The following is an 18186-nucleotide window of genomic DNA, read 5'->3' on the forward strand; positions in this document are numbered from 1 at the left end:
AAGGAATTGCAATAAAGCCACAGCTCTGTGTCTAGTTGGAGCAAAAAGCCTGAGTGATATTTATTGTTATATACTTTCCAGTGCAGGTGAACTGAAATGTATACTATATCGTATTTTTGTATTTGCATTATAAAAATGAATATTTCATACCTGTTAAAGTATTGAGACTATATATAGACACACACCCCTAATTAAAATGTTCAGTAATTTAATCCCATTCATTATCTCCAATGCCTTTTACTAATCTGACACATGTAAAACAATTCAGAACATCAGTAGTCAAAGAGATTCCTCATTACCTTTAGAATTGCAATGACAATACAAAGTGAACAAAGAACAACATTTGTGAGAAATATAGGACTTTCTTTTTTAATTTACCTATTTGGATATCCATTGCCTAGGGAGGGGAGAATACCACGCACAGATGTAACCATGTAAAAAAAACAGGCTCGGGGGGGAGATGGGGGTAAATAATGGTGGAGGGGACACCAGAACTGAAAACGCACAAGTCCATCAACAGGATAGTAAAATGACATATCCTCAACATTGTCCCAGTGGTTATAGCTGCGCTAGGGATAAGGTTTTCTCTCTTTCTTTCTCCCTGACACCTAGCAGAGTCCGATAACCACCATGGAGTTTTCCCGTAGGACAGAGGAAAGGAAATAGCATTCCATGCAACCAGCACTTTCCTTTTCCAGCTATTATTGTCAGGTTTCTGCTTCCCTCCACTTGTGGGAGTGAAGGGAGGCAACTGAGAATTAGTTTGCTTTTAAATAACAGCTTAGATTTTCAGAATATGTCAGAATGTAACAAATATTGCAGATGGCGCCTACAAATTTCAGGATTTACTCCCCCCCGCCCCATACATGATTTTCTTCTTTTCCTGCTGTTAAGACTATGTGGGGTTTGTGTAGGGGTAGGTGCGGGAGGGGGAAGGGCAGTAAATTGGCGGGTCTTGCTTTCATTGTGTGCAGCATCGTATTGCACAATATTCAATTCACTTGATTTCTGAGTTAGAGCAACACGAAGTACATAAATGTTGCATAGCTAATATATTCATTTGAGATTTCAGTGACAGAGCATTTGGACATCGGCTGTTGAAAAGTGGGGAGTTCTCCTCTGACTGTCACTCTGCTTCCTAATCTGTATACTTTCTGCAGAGTAAAGCAAGTTGATCCAGAACCCTACAAGAGCTTTCCTGGCAGTGCACATCCAACACTGTGGGACAGTGAAGCCTTTGCCGGTGTCTCTCAAAGTTCAGGAGAATTAATTTGTCTTTATGTACTAATAAAATTAACATGCCCCACTAGCAATACATAGAGGAGAAAGGATGTGTGTGGGAGTCTTCTAATAATCTATGAATGATTATATACAGAGCTGACATCATGAATCAATGCCAAAAAGAGCAACCACACCTTCTTTAAGCCTGCCAAAAACTTTCCAGCACCCAGTGTTTATTATCCTTCCTGATAAAGCATCCAGCAATTTTCTGATTATTGTAAAACAGACTGTTTGGAAATTACCTCATGGACTACTCAGGGTGCTTTTGCTGTCATAAGGGACCACCTGTACAGATTCCAGTCCTGGTTTCTTGTTTTCTCCTGCAGGTATGCTCAGTCCCAGGAAAAGGAAACTCCATTCATGGCTCAACAGTATTTCCCTTGACAGTACTACAAACTTAGCAGACCAATTCTCTGATGGGAGAATGGCGGCTACAAGGCAAAGTGTTGAGGGTGGAAATAGGTGAAAAGCAGGTAAAAGTGCGGGGATCCTCCTAGTAGTAATAAAGATATAGAAAAATCCCATCAGGACTGGGGGAAATAAAGCAAGGCTATTTGGTCCCTTCAGTCACTCAGATGGGGGTTGTGGAGGAAACCCTAGACAATTTCCCGGCATGCCAAAGTACCAGACACTTAACAAAATATTTTCTCTTAATAGGAAACCTAAGCAAATGAAAATTGTGTGATGTATCAGTAATGACATAAAAGACTCCAAGTCTGTTTTTGCCACAAGGCACCTCTGCAACAAGACCTAACCAACTCAAATGCTTGATCCACAAATGCATATGAAACTGAAAACAACAGGATAGCAATGTAATCAGACACCTACTCTTGTCTCTGCCTCTGGATAGGATAAATGATGTACAGTCAGAAGCTATTTTAGGGTTTATTCTCAGAAGTGAAACCCTCATCTGTTTGAATTGTGCATGATTAAATGGCCTTGCAATTCTCCCCAATGCCAAGTCATTTTCTAATTGTTAAGCACTGAAGGCCACATTGCTGAATAGCAAGAAAATAATGGAGAATAATAATAATAATAGCACAATGGAGAAAGAAAGGTGGGAAAGTTAAAATACCAGGGAGATAGACAGCATGCAACAGATGATTAAACAATCGGTTAAAAGCATTAAAAATGTAAGCTAAAAAATTGATTGTTTGGCATATAAGAAAACAAAAGAAAATCAGAAGACACGGAAGAAGATGCAACTGTGCATCTAGCTTGCCAGCAGCCTCCCTATTAAATGCAAACTTGTTGCTCTTCTCCCTATTTATATGGCCAGACTATAATTTTGAGGGTTTTGTTGTTGTAGTGCTTTGTAAAAGTTGTGTACACTTTTTATATTCTTTTGGGATTTAAAAATATTGGTCAAAGAATTGAATTCAATGGGATTATTTATGTACATAAACTTATTCACATAAGTTTCAAAGGCTTGGGGCCTTTGACTGCAAGCTCTCTGGGCCAAGCACTAGCTTATATTATGTTTGTATATCCCCAGTACAATAGGTCTATATGACTGGAGACTCTAGGAATTCTCTCAGTATATTTCATTGTAATAAAATAATAAAACTCTTGAAATCTGCAACAGCACAAAATTAATGGACTTCTCTGATCCATGTAACAAGAGTGGCACCATACACATTCAAGTTTCTGGTGACCTCACCCAGGATCACATCTGCTTGCTTAATAGTCATAGGTAGGCTATGACTTGAACTACTCAAACATGAAGAGAAGTAAGGGAAGAGTAAGAACCTTTCTTATACCCCTGTGCTGGCTACTCACTTATTATCCCCTCTCCCTGGAGCAAGTGGGTGAGGAATAGCCAGAGTCTTGGCTCCACCTCCCACCACACCAGCCTGCACAGCTGAGCTGGCACAGAGGTCATAAATTTCTTCTGGTATAAACTAGAAGCAAAACGATTACCGCTTACTCCTGGGAGAGAGAGTAAGTGGGAAACAGAAATGGTACTGTTTTTCAGAAGGGTGTTTTTCAGAGGCATAATGCCCCCTGGGCTATTGCTGGGGAGCTATGGTATATGCATCACCCCTTGCTTGAGGCTTTGCCAAAAGGCACAATCTAGACTTAGTTCCATTTTTAGAATAAACAACATAATACAGATCTGCCAAACTATCCCTCTCCCTTTAAAAATGTACTTTAATTACAACATCTGCTGCGCCTACTGTCTGAGCTATGGTGCACTCACCTAGGGTGTGGGACACCCAAGGTCAAGCTCCTGCTCCAGTGACTAATTATTTATAAAAAGTGGAGCAGCTGCAAGAGGAGAAATGGAGAGAGCCCTGCTCCAGAATACATCACAGCCTAGTTACTCTGATTTGCTCCTGCAATGAGGGAAATCCAAGTTCAAATCCCTTCTCCAGTTGGGAGAGGGAATTTAATTCAGCTCTCCCACATCCTGGATGAATGCTCTAACTATTGGGATAAAGGTTATGAGAGAGGCTGCTGCCTTCTCTCATCTTCCTTCATCCCCTCCAATTTTTTTTTTTGGTATGGAATTATTCAGAAATGCGTATCAAATTCACAAATAGTTTTGGGTTGACCAAAACTACATTTTTTGGCAAATAAACTATACAACCTGACTTACTGCCCTCTCTCCTCCACTTCCCCCCTCCCATTCTGAGATGTATAAAGTGGCATTCCCTTCTTTCTTGAAGCTACCACCCTTCAAAAATATCTGACTTTACAACAGCTGCTGCTTTTAGAGGATCGATGCTCAGACAGAACGTCCAGCCAGCAACGTTTCTGAGACTCATAGCCACAGTTAAGCCCCACTATATCCTGCTCAACAGGTGACCCAAAGGAAGCCCCAAAACATTTATCAGAACAAATTTAGAGTAGGTGAGCTGAATTAAGTAATGTTTTCCCTCAGGTGAAGTTTCTTTTACTCGGTGTTTCATGTTTCTTTGGAAGTTTCTGAACACCTTGTACTGCACTATATACATGCTCCCCTTACTCAGCTTCTTCCTGTCCTTGCCTGTTCAGTTTTAGGAGGCAAACACCCGTCTAATTCTTACACTAAATGTTTGCAACTAGCTTTCAGCAATGAATCAACAAAAAGATGGGGAACCTCTATGTTAATGTTCTTTCCCTCACTGATCCCTAAGGAAAGGGCCTTAATCCTTGGCTATACAGCCACCAGTGGCAAGGAGCCAACAGCAAACAAAATAACAGCCAAAGTAACCACAGGTTCTATGCTATACCTCTGGGCAGCTTGAATCTTGAGCTGCGACATAACAAAACTTAACTTTTATTTTTACACATGAAAATAAAATAAGCATATTCATCCAAGAAAGACAAGAAACTAAAGAGCCGTTATTTCAGTGAGTTTCACAGCTTTCTCAACAAGCAATAACCGTCAGTTTAATTGGAAAGGTCTATGTGTACGTTAGCTTGATGAAGGTACCACATAAACATTTTAAAAGCATTTCAGAACAGTATTCTTGTGTCCAAGTGTGGCAGATTTGCCCATATTTTTTCACTGAAATATACTGTTTTGCCTTTCTGTTAAAGGATTTCATTGGCTTCCCTCAAAAGAAAAAGCCACACATTTTATTTGCAACCTTGCTAGTATAATGAAAAGCATTCTTTTAAAATGCATTTTGGGGTGTGGGGGGAAGGGGAGTTCTGCATTTTCCTATATTACCAATGCTCTTATTGGGGATGTAAAGCCTTATACTTGCTTAGGTTAGCAAATGGAATTAGGTGCTGTCCAGCATCCTTGGAGGATACAAGTTCCATTTCTTGCTATATTTCTAGTCTGCCAACTGAATTAAAATGTGACCTGTATTTCTTAGCATTTCCCACTTTTAAAAGGACATTTGCAGAATTTTTATAGTAGTAAAATTTATCTTAAATTGATTTTTTATGCTAGTGCTAAAGATCTCAACCTTTGCTTTACCCTGCACATTTCTACTTTAGATCTTCTTTTTAACTCTTTCTCTGTTGGTATTAAATAACTATTCATGGATGAAATGCTGTTAAATGGACTTTGATCCTAAAGTAAGGATTTATGACACGACATTTAACATAGTTGACATAACCTAAAACAATCTAATTTTTTGTATGGGTAACAAAAATGTCCACTTAAAAATGTTGCATCTGATGAAGTGAGTTTTAGCCCACAAAAGTTTATGCCCAAATAAATTTGTTAGTCTCTAAGGTGCCACAAAGACTCCTCTTGTTTTTACTTAAAAATAAGTTATTCTTGTTCTTTTTAAAGTCTTGTATTACTCATCATTGTTCTCCCTCTTATTAACATAACTGTGGTGTGACAGTATCCACAGCAGCTACACCTATGACAGAGGGGCTTCTAAAGACTTTCCTACAGCAGAATCCAGAAATCCAAATTATCATCAAGTTCAGCACCACATGGTTGCTCAAAAAATCATCTCTGGATTTTCCCAGCAAGCAGAGCATACAAATAATAACTCCTTGCTTGTTATATTAAAATCTAGAAACTTGCTGCTCACCGCTCCACTAGTGAGTGCACAGTGCCTTAGCCCAATAGCAAAAATCTCCGCAATGCTAATCACCAGCTGAGCTGCTGCTGCACAACATACAAAGAGCAACTTCCGGCTGAGACAAGCTTAGCACAGTTCCTACCAGGTTGGCCAGGAGGAGGCTCCCTTTTGGATCCACTAGGGTTTGCAGCTGCCTATAGATCAAATATCTCAGTTTGATTCTCAATTGTGGTAATGTACAAGACATTCATGAAAGTTCAGCCACTGGCCTGGGGAATTCAATACTGGTTTAGTTCACTCTAGTGTCTTACCACCCCACTTCACACATGCAACAGCTGTGTAATACTGTTCTTTTTACTATACTCCATGACTGGTTCTATTGGCTTTGCTTTCTGTAAGCCTCACAACTAAAAACTGGGCCCCTGCTCCTACAAAACAGAGGATGGTGAGGTTCTCTTACCCGTTTTTAGATTCTCCTAAGAATTGTATTTTTTACATGAAACAATAGAAAGGAACAGTGTGTTTTTAACAGAGGAAAAATATAAAAAACATCTGTTTCAGTTTAATAAGGCATCTTCCAAGACACATGCAACTATTGGCAAACTTAGAAATACTTTCAAAACAAGTATGTAAACAGCAAGCTGGCTTCAATACCATTGTTGAGGAAATGTTAGATATTAGTATGTGCATGTGAAAGTTTCTGAAGTTTTCTAAATGCCTTCCCATTATGAGAAGCAAAGAAGGCTGATTACTGTGTTTAGGGATACAATGCCACAGTGGTTAACCATATTCCAAATTGGTGTGGCTTTTATTTAAAGCTTCCTGAGTGGTATCCCTTTTTTTTTTCCTCAGTAAGTCGAATAAAATTTAACTGAAACATTCTAAAATGGACCTTGCGTTGTCATTTAAAATAAAACATAATGCACCACAATGACTCAAATGGCAATTTTCTTAGGATGCAGAATCATTGTAAACATAGATCAAATCATTCTAAGAATGTTACACAGGCACCTGCAACTGTTAAATACAATAGGTACTGTTAGCATATAATGCTAATTTCCACTGTATCTAATCAGGCATGTTCAAGGGTTTATCACTCGGTAATAATTACCTCAACCTCTAGTGGTTAGCCTGAAAAAAGGAGCTGGGAGTGAATGGAGATTCTCCTTTATTTGAAGTTGTTGAAATAAATCGAACAAGAATAAAAATGGCAAGTTCTACTCCTTATCCCATAAGTGTGCAGTTAGCAAATGACCATGGGTATAGATTCAGATAATTGCATATTTATTATATCAATGGAATAATCATAAAGTAGTCCCTTTGGAAATAAGGATAAAGACCTGAAAAATCAACAAGATGTCAACGGAAAGAGCATTTTGTTGTTATATTTTTTGTATCACATTGAAGATGTGATTAAAATAAGTTATCTCTGAATTAAGGCTGCCACTCCATTACTAACTAACCTTGTTGTATTTTGATACTGCTGCACATATGGCATGTGAGATCATACATTGGTCTGAGACATCCTGCTATCCCTAGAGACTTGGCAAATGTAAGGGTCTGCAAACATTCAGTCCTGTCACATTGTATGTTTATTTCAGTACCTAAACATAATATTTCAGTACCTAAACATCCCTTGAATGTATTCATTTAACCATTAACCCTGTTATATATGAACAATATTTTTGTATTAAATATATTTTGATTCTAAGAACAAGGACTCTGGGGCTTTCTATGACCTTAATGCTAAGAATATGGCCTTAAGAATGTCTCTACTGCTGAGATGCCATGGGGCCCTACAGAAAATTTTCCCTTCTCTGCCCTCAGAGCGATAGTTTCTTACAGACCAGGACACAGCAGGGGGAATCTGGTGCCAGGCATGCCACTGGTTCTTGTGGCAATTCCAAGATTTCTCTTTGCTCTCTTACTCCTTGTTTACCCCCCAACCAGGTGTGTAAAGTACTGAAAAAAAAATCAAACCCGTCACACCTGAGGAGGTGACATGTAGCCACACGGGTCCCCCCTCTGTACCTGGAACAACAAAGAGCTAGGAAGAAACTGCATAGTGCCATCATATCTGATGCAAGGAGGTGAAGACAGACATTGAGAACAGCGGATGGGAGGTGATCCCTGAGAAAGAAACCAAGAACTATCTTCACAAAGGGTGGGCAAGAGTGGCAAACAGGAGAAAGTAAGAAAAAAGAGAAAGGAAATGCTCCCTTTGTCTTGTGAAATGAACCCTAAACCTCACTACTCAGTTTCCAAATCCTTCCCAATCTTGTGAGAACAGTTTAATCCTAATCCCTCCCCATTACCAAATCCTCCAGTTCCCCTAGGTTTCTTAACCTCAATTTCAACAAAAACACTCTCATAACCAACTAACAGGCAAAACTACTTGGCAAACATGCATATTAAAGGATCTCTAATAGAAAATTTCATAATTTGTTTCTGGAAATATCCAAGTATATTTTACAGCATAGCACAATATGCAGCTTTTGTAGTTTGATGTGTATGTACAAGTTGGTTTGCGTGAGAGAGAAAACAATAACCCTGTACAGGAAGTGGTGGTTTCTTTCTTTTCAAAACGCATATTTTGATTTTGCACAATCTGGTGTATTCCAAAGGCTCATCAATTCTCAGAATTATCTTCATGAGCAACAGTGATAAAAGAATCTCTGTTAGGAATAATTTAACTGGGACACTATAATATAGACAAATATAAGGTACCTTGCCCAGTAACACTAGCAAACTTATTTTCTTTTCAAAATAGAGGGGTAATAACTCCAGAACAAACAATAGAGGCTTTTCTGTTTATTTGAAGAGCGGGATAAAATTACACCCAAAGCCAGCTAGAAAAGGGGAAAAACGTAATACAATATGCAATAAATATACCAGAGTGTTTTGGGACTTCCAACCCAAAGAGAAGTTTTCTAACATTCTCTGTCCTAATTTGAAATTGAGGCCCAACCTAGACAAGTGTTTTGTGAACATGTGTAAAGAACTCCATGTGGCTGCCATGCTAATCTCTTTGTTAAGGGAAAAAGACCAGAGACCTGTTGCTGTAGCAGACATGCACTATAAAGAATAGGCTTTGACGTGACCTTGTAGTCTTGCTAGGCTGCAAGAATGTGTGATGCAATCTGACAGCAATTTAGGCATGGCCTTGTTAGAGACTACAGAACCTATTTAATGTCAAACAAAAATAAAAATGTGGATGGACTTTGTAAGGGCTTTAGTTGACTATAGATAAAACCTTAAGGGCCTTTTAACATCAAGCTTATGGAAAAGACCGTAGTGAAATCAGCACACAGGTGGAAAGGAAAATATTTTCTGGGTGACTGAAAGTGGAATTCTGTCACCACTTTAGGAAAGAGTTGAGGATGTCTTTAAACAGTCTAGTAGCCAAAACAGTTTTCCGATAACACTGATGACATGAGAAAGACTTTAAATGACCCTGAGACTTAAGGATTCATGAAGGATTTCCCACGTAGAAACATTTCACGGTTATCACAAATACTTTTTCAGACAGTATTGCATGGTCCTTTCTGATACCTGTTAGCTTCAGCGAATCCTCTCTCTCAGACACATGAAGTTACTAACAAAGCTCCAGTAGGCAATAGCTGCCTCCAGGAATGAAGCATGTTTCAACAATGCCTTAGGTACTCACCAACCAGCCTACACCAATAAGGCCAGGCAGATAGTATAACAATCTTAAAGGAATGTCCCCACCAACTGTGCTCAGAGAGGAACTTGTGATTCAAGCACCCGAAGGCATCTGAAATCCAAGACAGGAACTGATGTGATATACCCAGAGCTGGATTCTACAGCTTTAAAGTGTTGAACTTGGGTGCATGTGCAAGAGCACCGACACATGATGGGAATCTGCTTTGTTCAGTATCATTATGGAAGAGACATGTTTGATGACTTAAATATTATAATATCAACATAGTGTTACTAGCTTTAAGATAGGTTTCAGAGTAGCAGCCGTGTTAATCTGTATCTGCAAAAAGAACAGGATACTCCTGTTCTTTTTGTAGATTTAAGATGTGATTCAATAAAAATTGTGTCACTGAATATTGTCACTGGAGCTGAGCAGGATACTTTTTCATGTCCTGCGAAAATCTGAGATTTTGAAAATTTCCTGTTTTGCATCAGGACAAAACCAAGACCTTATGAAATTTTTCAGAGACAGAGAGAGAGAGACCCACCCCAGCACAGACAAGAGCACAACAGTTAGGGTAGTCACCTCGGATATGGGAGACCCTAGTTCAAGTCCCTGTTCTGCCGAATTCAGAGCAAGAACCTGAACCTCCATATTCCAGGTCAGTGCAATAACCAATATTCTGGGTTGACTCTCTCTTGTTGCAGGTATTCCACTTTGTACAAATAATTAAATATTCATTTGGCCAGAGAAAGAGAGACTGATTCTATAGCCTGCTGGTTTCAGCACAGCAGGAGCTTGAATCTGGGTCTCCCACATCCCAGATGAATAACATGGAGACACAGATGGGCAGGCGTACACACAAACTTTGATCACAAATCCCATCCAGGATCCATGAAAACTTTCTCGATGAGAAAGTTTTATTGAAACTGATAACTTTTCACAGGAACCTTTGTTTTTGACAAATCAGCATTTTCCAATAAAAAAACATTTTGTCAAAACATTCCTAATGATCACTTATTTTACCTCACGGCAATTTTTAACTTTGCCACACAAACCCTTGCTCACATGATCCATGGGAGATGACCTGTTGAAGTCAATGGGATTCTCTCTGTGAATAAGGACTAGTCCTGTCTGTAGGAACAAGGCTTAAGTGTAAATAAGCTGTCTTAATATTTTAATCTTTATTTATATCATCCATTAAGTACAAGTTTCAAAGCCTATGCATCAAAATGGTTTTTGCTTACAGAAATGGGCGGCATCATATTTTTCACATGTACAACTCAGTAGTAATTAAAGCATGAAACCAGCATTGCAACAAGACTTCAAATATTCACTCAGCCAACCAGATTTTCTTAAAGAAAGATGTATAAAATTGAAAAATATGTTTAGCTAAGAGATGTACCATCAAGCTTCAATGTGAACATTTTAAAAAAATGTATTTAATCAACATCTTAACGTCATATAAATAGTCTTTCTTTGATAGATGAAGACAAAAAAACCCCCAAAACTGCAGATGAATTATCTAGTCCCTAATGATTTGAAAACAATTACAGGATGCAGAGCAATCTAGTTAAATTTTATTCAGAAGCTTACTACACTTGTGTTTTCTCTTATTTTTCTAACAATGAAACCCATGAGGTTTAAGCACAATTCATTATGTATGAGACCCAACTTACAGTGCTTGACTGTTGATTAATAGGAAAGTTTGCTGTATGTACATTTGCAACATTAGATGCATACAATATGCTAACTTATTCTTTCACGGAAGCTAATTATTTACAAAAATGACTACTTGAGACTACAATTTATTAAATGCATGCATCCAGTCTCAATTTGGCCCCAAAAGACAGTCTGGAATGAAGATCTTTTACATGATGTGACAACTTCTAGAAACAGTGTTATTAATATTGTAAATGTGGCAAATAAAGAGTTCAAATAGCCTTATGTCTATGTTGTGTTTGTTTTTCACAACTGAATCAACGAACAAAGCAGCTTTTTAAAGTTTAAAACCCATGTGAGGCACATTCTTCTTACGTAGTTTAATTTAGCTTCTTATAAATGAAATGTCTGTACATTAGCAATAAAAGATTAAAAACGGAGAGTTGAAATAAATGGAAAAACACACCCCAAACTTGAAATTATTGCTGAAATACTTCTATTATAGTTCTTTTAAAGACTTTATTGAGAATGAGAGTTGAACATTTACTGAAGAATATCTTTAAAAATTTTAAACTTGATAAGAGTCATTCTGTGACATACTGCAAATTCTACTGAGTTTTTTTTTGGTTGGTATTTACCCAAGTATTTTATTTCCCAGGGGATCTTTGTGGTTGGAAACTTTGCATTAATTAGTATCTCTCCTTCATGTGAATACCCCGAAATAAACAAGTATGCATCAGCCCAAATCAGAAATTTGGACACCATAATTTGAAAAGGGATTTCAAATACATAGAAGTTTCCCTTTATAGACTACATGCAGAAAATATTTCAGTCTTCACACCAACTAGCCTTTATTGGTCTTCTGTAATGAGGACCCTGATCTTGAAAACATAAATATGCTTAACTTTAACATGAGTAGTCTTATTGACTTCAGTGGGACTATTCACATGGTTAAGATTAAAACACGTGTGTTTGCAAGATCAGGGCATAAAAGGTAGCCACCTACATGAGAATAAGTTGTTTAAGAGACCAGCCTCTGGGTAGCTACTAATCCTGTCACTTGGATGCCCAGAAAGCTGTTGCCTAGATATCCTGTGCTGTTGGTGTGTGCCATAAAATATTCGTTAGAGATCTGAGGAGAATCAGACTCCTGTCTTCACATGCCAAGATAAGGAAAATCAATTTCAATGCCCAAAAGACTCAACTGATAGTGCAGAAGGTCATTAAATGTTACCAATTGCTCTGTGCCATTAGAGTTTTGATCGGAATCCTAGAGAGAGAGAGAGAGAGAGAGAGACATAGATTTCAAACAAGATCCTGTTCTGGGATACTGTATTGTAGGCCAATAGAGGAAATAAAACATTAGTGGAAGGGTGGACTTTTTTAATTTTTTTGAAGACAATACGTTTGTTCAAGGAAAACAAAAAACAATACCACACACAGTGTGTGTGTGTGTGGGTGGGTGGGTGTAAGTAAGGTTGCAAAGCCAAGCACTCCAAAAAGATAGGGGTGCCATCTGATTTCAATTTCCCCCTCCTACACCCATTCCCAGTCCTCCCTTCTTGCACACCCCTGCCCAAGAGCCTCACCCCAGTCTCTCCATTGCAGGTCTTCCACTCTCCAAACTCAACTGGCTCCCAGTCCATCCCACTTCCCCCAATCCTCCCACTTACTGCTCCCAATCAGTTCTCTCCCCCATCTATTACTGTCTGATCTCAGTCTGCCCCACCCTTCCACCACTAGCCAACACTGGGGTCTTTTCACATAGTAGGAACATGAATGAATCATGGTATCTGGAGTTCGGTCAACAGCTAGGTGGTCTGAGCGAAATCTACACCTTCACTAGAGTTTATATTGTTACTTCTCTCATTCCTGTATCAAGATGGTATCACAACTGGCTCTAAAAGTACTATATGGCATTTACCTGGCACTTTCATAATCTCCAAAGCATTTTGAAAATATTAATGTTTACAATATCCTCACAACACTTCTGAAAGTTACGCATTATAAATCCTCATTTGCCAGATGGGGGAAACTGAGGCAGAGAAGTTCAAGTTTGAATGATCAAAAATGACCTCTAATATTGGGTGTCCACCTTGGGTGTCCACCTTGATTCACTTTAGGACCTGATTTTCAGAGGTGATAAGTAACCAGAACTCCAACTAAAGTCAACAGCAGTTGCAGGTGCTCAGCCCTTGAAAACCAGCCAAAAATAAAGACACCCCAAATTAGAAGCCACTTTTGAGAATTTGACAAGAAGCCTATTTTCAAACCTAGGTGCCTACAGTCAGGCTTCTAAATCCATTACATAAAGTTTTCAGAAGTGCTGAACATCCACAAAACACACAGAAATTGGTGGCAATTGCAGCTGCTCAGCACCTTTGAAAATTAGAACACTTATTTAGATGTCTAAATATAGATTACAAAGTCTAGCTTTTGGTGCCAAAGTTTGTCCCATGTGACTTGATCAGGAACACAAAAGGAGTCAATATCAAAGCCAAGATTAGGACTCAAGAGTTTGTCTCCCAGTCTTGTGCTCACACTCCTAAATCATGCCTCTTTCTAGTGACCAGGATTCAGCTGAGATCAACGTGGCACGTGAATGTGCAGCAGCTGTTGCTGTTGAAAACCAAAACCAAAACCGAGGTTCATCTTTTGCTTTGCTAGTTAAGAGCATCAGCTCCTGCAGTATTCTTAGCCCCTTCTAGCTAGTGGAGTATACCAGTGTGCCCAGCACTGTGACTTGGGTCTGCTTCTTAACATCTAACCTTAGGCAATGAAGCAAGCCCCATATCTGACTTGGAAAAAATCCAAAGTTTCTTCATACAAGGGTTCCCTTTTTCTGCAATTTCTGCTCATTTTAGATTTCTGCAGCCTTTCATTGTGTACCAGCCAGGCATCCACTTGCATGGCAAAAGACGACTCAGTTATGGGAATGCCAATTTCTCATTAGGTAAAGCTCCCTTGTGCCACTTTTGTCAATAATTTATTTGAAATCAAACTTGCCCATGGGTCCTACAGGGTGCTGCAGTTTTGATTTAAAAAAAAATCAGAAAGGAAACCAAATATTCATTTTTCATTTTAAATTGCTTGAAGATCCTAACCGGATTAAGATTTTATCAAAGTTCTGAGTTCATGTGAAGAGTTGCTAGAGTCACTAAGCTCACTTTTTAGAAAACATGAAGTTGAGTCAAAGAAAAACTTTGGTTCTAATTAAAAAAAAAAAGGAATAATTATTATGGGCTAAATCCCACTATGCTTACTCACATGACTGATCACACTGATTCAACCGGACTTAAAGGGTGTGAAGTAATCAGGATGTGGCCCTTCTTAAAAAAAATATTTTGAGTGTTTGGGGCACTCACAAATCTTCTCCTCTTCCTCTTAACAAATACGGGACTTCTCAACTGCTTCTGTTGACCAGCAGAAACATCCAAGAGAGGTGAGGCAGCACTTGCTGCAAGACAGCAGATATAATTCTGTGTCAACTGCTGGTGGCAGCCTATGAGTTCTGTAATGGGTATAGGGAGAAAGGTGGATAGACATCTGTAATACTGGAGACACAGACAGGGAGAAGCAAGCTCATCTCTATCTCAAACCTAAGATATGAATACTGCTGGGAAGCTCAGTGAGTCAGAATAAAGCAAAAAATTGACAATAGGCATTGACCACAACCCACTAACACATTTTTAAATACCACAGTCTTTGTTTGCACCGGGTTCTACATGTGTTAACTAACATGCGTTAGCTACCATTTGCCAAAGACACATTCATTTTCAGTGTCTAGACTAGGCTTAGGAGAAACCCTGATGGTTTGAGCAAAGAGTTGGTCAGATATGGGGCTGTCCATGACTTTCTAACCTTCCCACATGCTCTACATGGAAGACCAAGTCCTTAGGCATAATCACCCAAGGATGCCAGATCAGACTAGAAGGGATAGACCTCTCAGAAGGCTCTTCAAAAGGTTACTTTCAGTGAGTAAGTTAGTGGGTTGTTGGTTTTTTTTATTATCTCAGTACATTTCTACAAAACGTTCAGTCTTTCTTGATCCTTCAATTACATTTGCAACTCACTAGATGTTGGCAGGACTACGGTTTCCCCAAAATGTTAATACCAACTGAAAAATTCACTTTGCTGCCTACCATCTATTCCTCAAATACACATCACAGAAGTCCGTGGTTCAACATAAGTTATCATAGGCAGGAATAACAAGCTGCAAAGCATTTATTTGTTGTCTTTGAACACATCTGTGGACCTGTGTATTTTCCAAGGGTCCATGTAACTGCACCCTCACTATTTCATGTGCAAAACCATTCACTGTGTTTGTATATGCTTCAATTGCATCTACATATGTGGGGGAATTTGAGCATACAAACCAGCATTTGAGTAAGCATACTGCAGTCCTCATTCAAGAAGCTCTTTGAAAGCAATGAACTCCTTCAGCCAGCCAGAGGGATTTGCTGGGGAGTGACATAAGACTGTGAAGCACGCTGCTTCAGTGCTTCCAGCTTATGCCAGCAGAGATCCTCAACTTCAATTCCCTGCATGGCAGCACAGTAGGCCACCAGATCACCTAAGTGTACTGTATATGTTATTTACATCTTACTTAAGCTGAAAGAAAAGCTCCACTTTTCTACAAGTTACTAAGCCGGCTCCCATCACTGTACTGAAAACAGTAGGGTGCATTGACAAAAACAATAAAGGCACTGTTTTAAAAAAACATTTACAGTTAATTATCATTAAAATAAGACTCTGTAAACTCCAATGCCAAAAGGGGCCTCCAAAAGACTGGGTATTTAGGTATACTTTAACCAAACCATTTCAGCCAAACTCCCCTCTTCATGAGTCGAATCCCTACTCACTGTTTTCTAGCCCATGCCCTGATTCCTTCCTCATCAGTCTTGCCTGTAGCTCCCTACCCATGGGAATCTGCATGGCGCATCAGGTCTGAAAGTCTGTCTACTGGGCCCAAAGCTCTTCAACTTTTTACCACAGTTGTGCTCTGGTATGCATGGTATGACCGAAGTTCTGAAATCGTACATACTCTCTGGAGTTCAACTAAGTGGGAAGTCCCAGACAGACGGGAAGTTGAAAGGGAGGCTGCCTTAGCTGCTGGGATGCAGAAACTTTCTAAGAAGAGAGCCGTATTTGGATTTGAGGAGGGAATCTGAGGGTATGGTGGGCAGGTAAAGGTGATGTAATAGAAGGATTGAAGGGGGGAAAAAGGCAGGGAAATTTTATCTAGATTTTGGCAAGTCTTTTTGAACTTTGTCCAAAAATCTGGCAGATCCTGGTGCAAGATAGATTTATCCTGTATTCTACAGCTGAAAAAGAGAGAAAAATGAAAAATATAAGCAAATAATGAATCATTGGCAGCATATGACTTCTACAGCAGAAGATAAATTTTCTAACTGTTGAATACTAGGAACATAGGTGCTGGACTAAGGTTGCTGCTGTACCCCCTGGCTTGAAGTGATTTCAATCATATACAGTTTGGTTCGATGGCTCTCCGTACCCCTCACTATACAAACTGTTCCATCACCCCAACCAGGGAAATGTATATAACATTATAAACTCCATTAATTTCCCCCCTACTTTAAAAGCTTCATATTTCTCTCTTGCACCCCAATTCAAGTGAACTTTCCCCCTTTATGATGGTTATATAGACATGGTTCTCTAGTCTAAAATTCTGCTAAATACTGCACTACAACTTTGTTAGATCCTCCAGGTAGTTCAGGAAAAGCTGTAAAGTGGTGCACCAGTACTCTTACGCCTAATTATGAGCTTTTTTTGATCTGTGAATAGATTCATCTGAATATCTTCTCCTTTACCCAGAGGTCTGGGGAAGGGCAGCTTTCATGGCTCATGCCATTTGCAATTTATTGTTGAAGCTACAGCATGGTACAACTTGATACATTCAGTAGCTCCTCTGAGTTGGATGAAACCTTCCACCAGCCTATGGACAAAAATCCACTCTTAAAAGTGTATATGGGAAGTCACCAGAGAGGGTAATCTGGGATTCAATCAAAGTTGCAGTTTATGGTCCTGATCCTACAAAGGAATTTGTACTGGCAGCCTCTTAAGTGCATACAAAGTTCCACTGAAGTAAACAGGACTCAACATGGTCATACGAGTGTAGCTACTTGGATCAGGACCTATACCTGTGAGGTGATGCAACATTATAATTTATGTAACTCTGCATTTTATATGATGGCTAAATATTTTCTGAAGCACAGCAGCATCTTTTTTCAAAAAATGTGCATTGTGCCTAGAGATTGCTCTCCACTGGGCTTTAGGTGAATCTGTGTTGCAGTTCCATTAACTTGTGTACTATCTCATTAATAAATAACCTTGCCACGTAAGTGCCTTTCTTGAAAATTGGCTTGTTCTGTTCCATATAAATAATACACATTTCTCTGTTATCAAGTATGGCAGGTTTTTTTCTTTACCTATGTATGGCATGTTATATTAGACAATGTGGCAATTTAATCTAGGAAGCGGTTTATGTAACACTTCCTCAACATACCTTGTCTTTGGTCCTATTTACTACAGCAGCTGGAATATATTAACTGGCTAGCATAGCATAAAATAATGTATTTAATAACTGACATAAGTATATTGAGCATATGTCAATAGTAAAAAAAAATCTTAAGGAACTATTAAATGGATAGTTATTGTAATTGTGTTTTAAAGCACTGAGGTCATATTTAATTTTGAATCCAAGCTCTTAAAATGCGTTTTTTGGCAAAGGCACAGTAATAAAAAAAATCTTAACAGTAGAAAAAAAAATGAAAATTATTACTATAAATCTTTTTCCAGATTACTAACACTGTAATAAACAAACTGAATAAAACTTTAATTGTTTTAATCAGAAATATTGTCACTGGCATTGAAAAGACTACGTTAAAGGGTGATATTTAGTTCTTTTGACTTGTGCAGTTGCCTGTCTCCCCACATTTCAGCCCTTACTTCCTCCCTGTAATTGGCCACTATCCCAGAAACTATTGTCTTAAGTCCAGGGTTATCAAACTCCACTTAGTTCCACCCTCCGTCTTTTCCAATCAAAGGCTACGTAACTGAGGAAATTTAGTTATGTTACACACATGT

The 18186-nt window shown here is 38.8% G+C and overlaps 1 protein-coding gene across 5 annotated transcripts in view; it reads right to left on the minus strand.

Annotated features, from left to right (window-relative positions):
• The window catches only part of MGMT (O-6-methylguanine-DNA methyltransferase), a 303415-nt gene that overhangs the window by 46137 nt on the left and 239092 nt on the right, over window positions 1–18186 (minus strand). The gene's annotated exons all lie outside the window — the stretch shown is intronic.

This window comes from Lepidochelys olivacea (genome assembly GCF_965140295.1).
Source record: "Lepidochelys olivacea isolate rLepOli2 genome assembly, chromosome: 7".
Lineage (NCBI taxonomy): Eukaryota > Metazoa > Chordata > Testudines > Cheloniidae > Lepidochelys > Lepidochelys olivacea.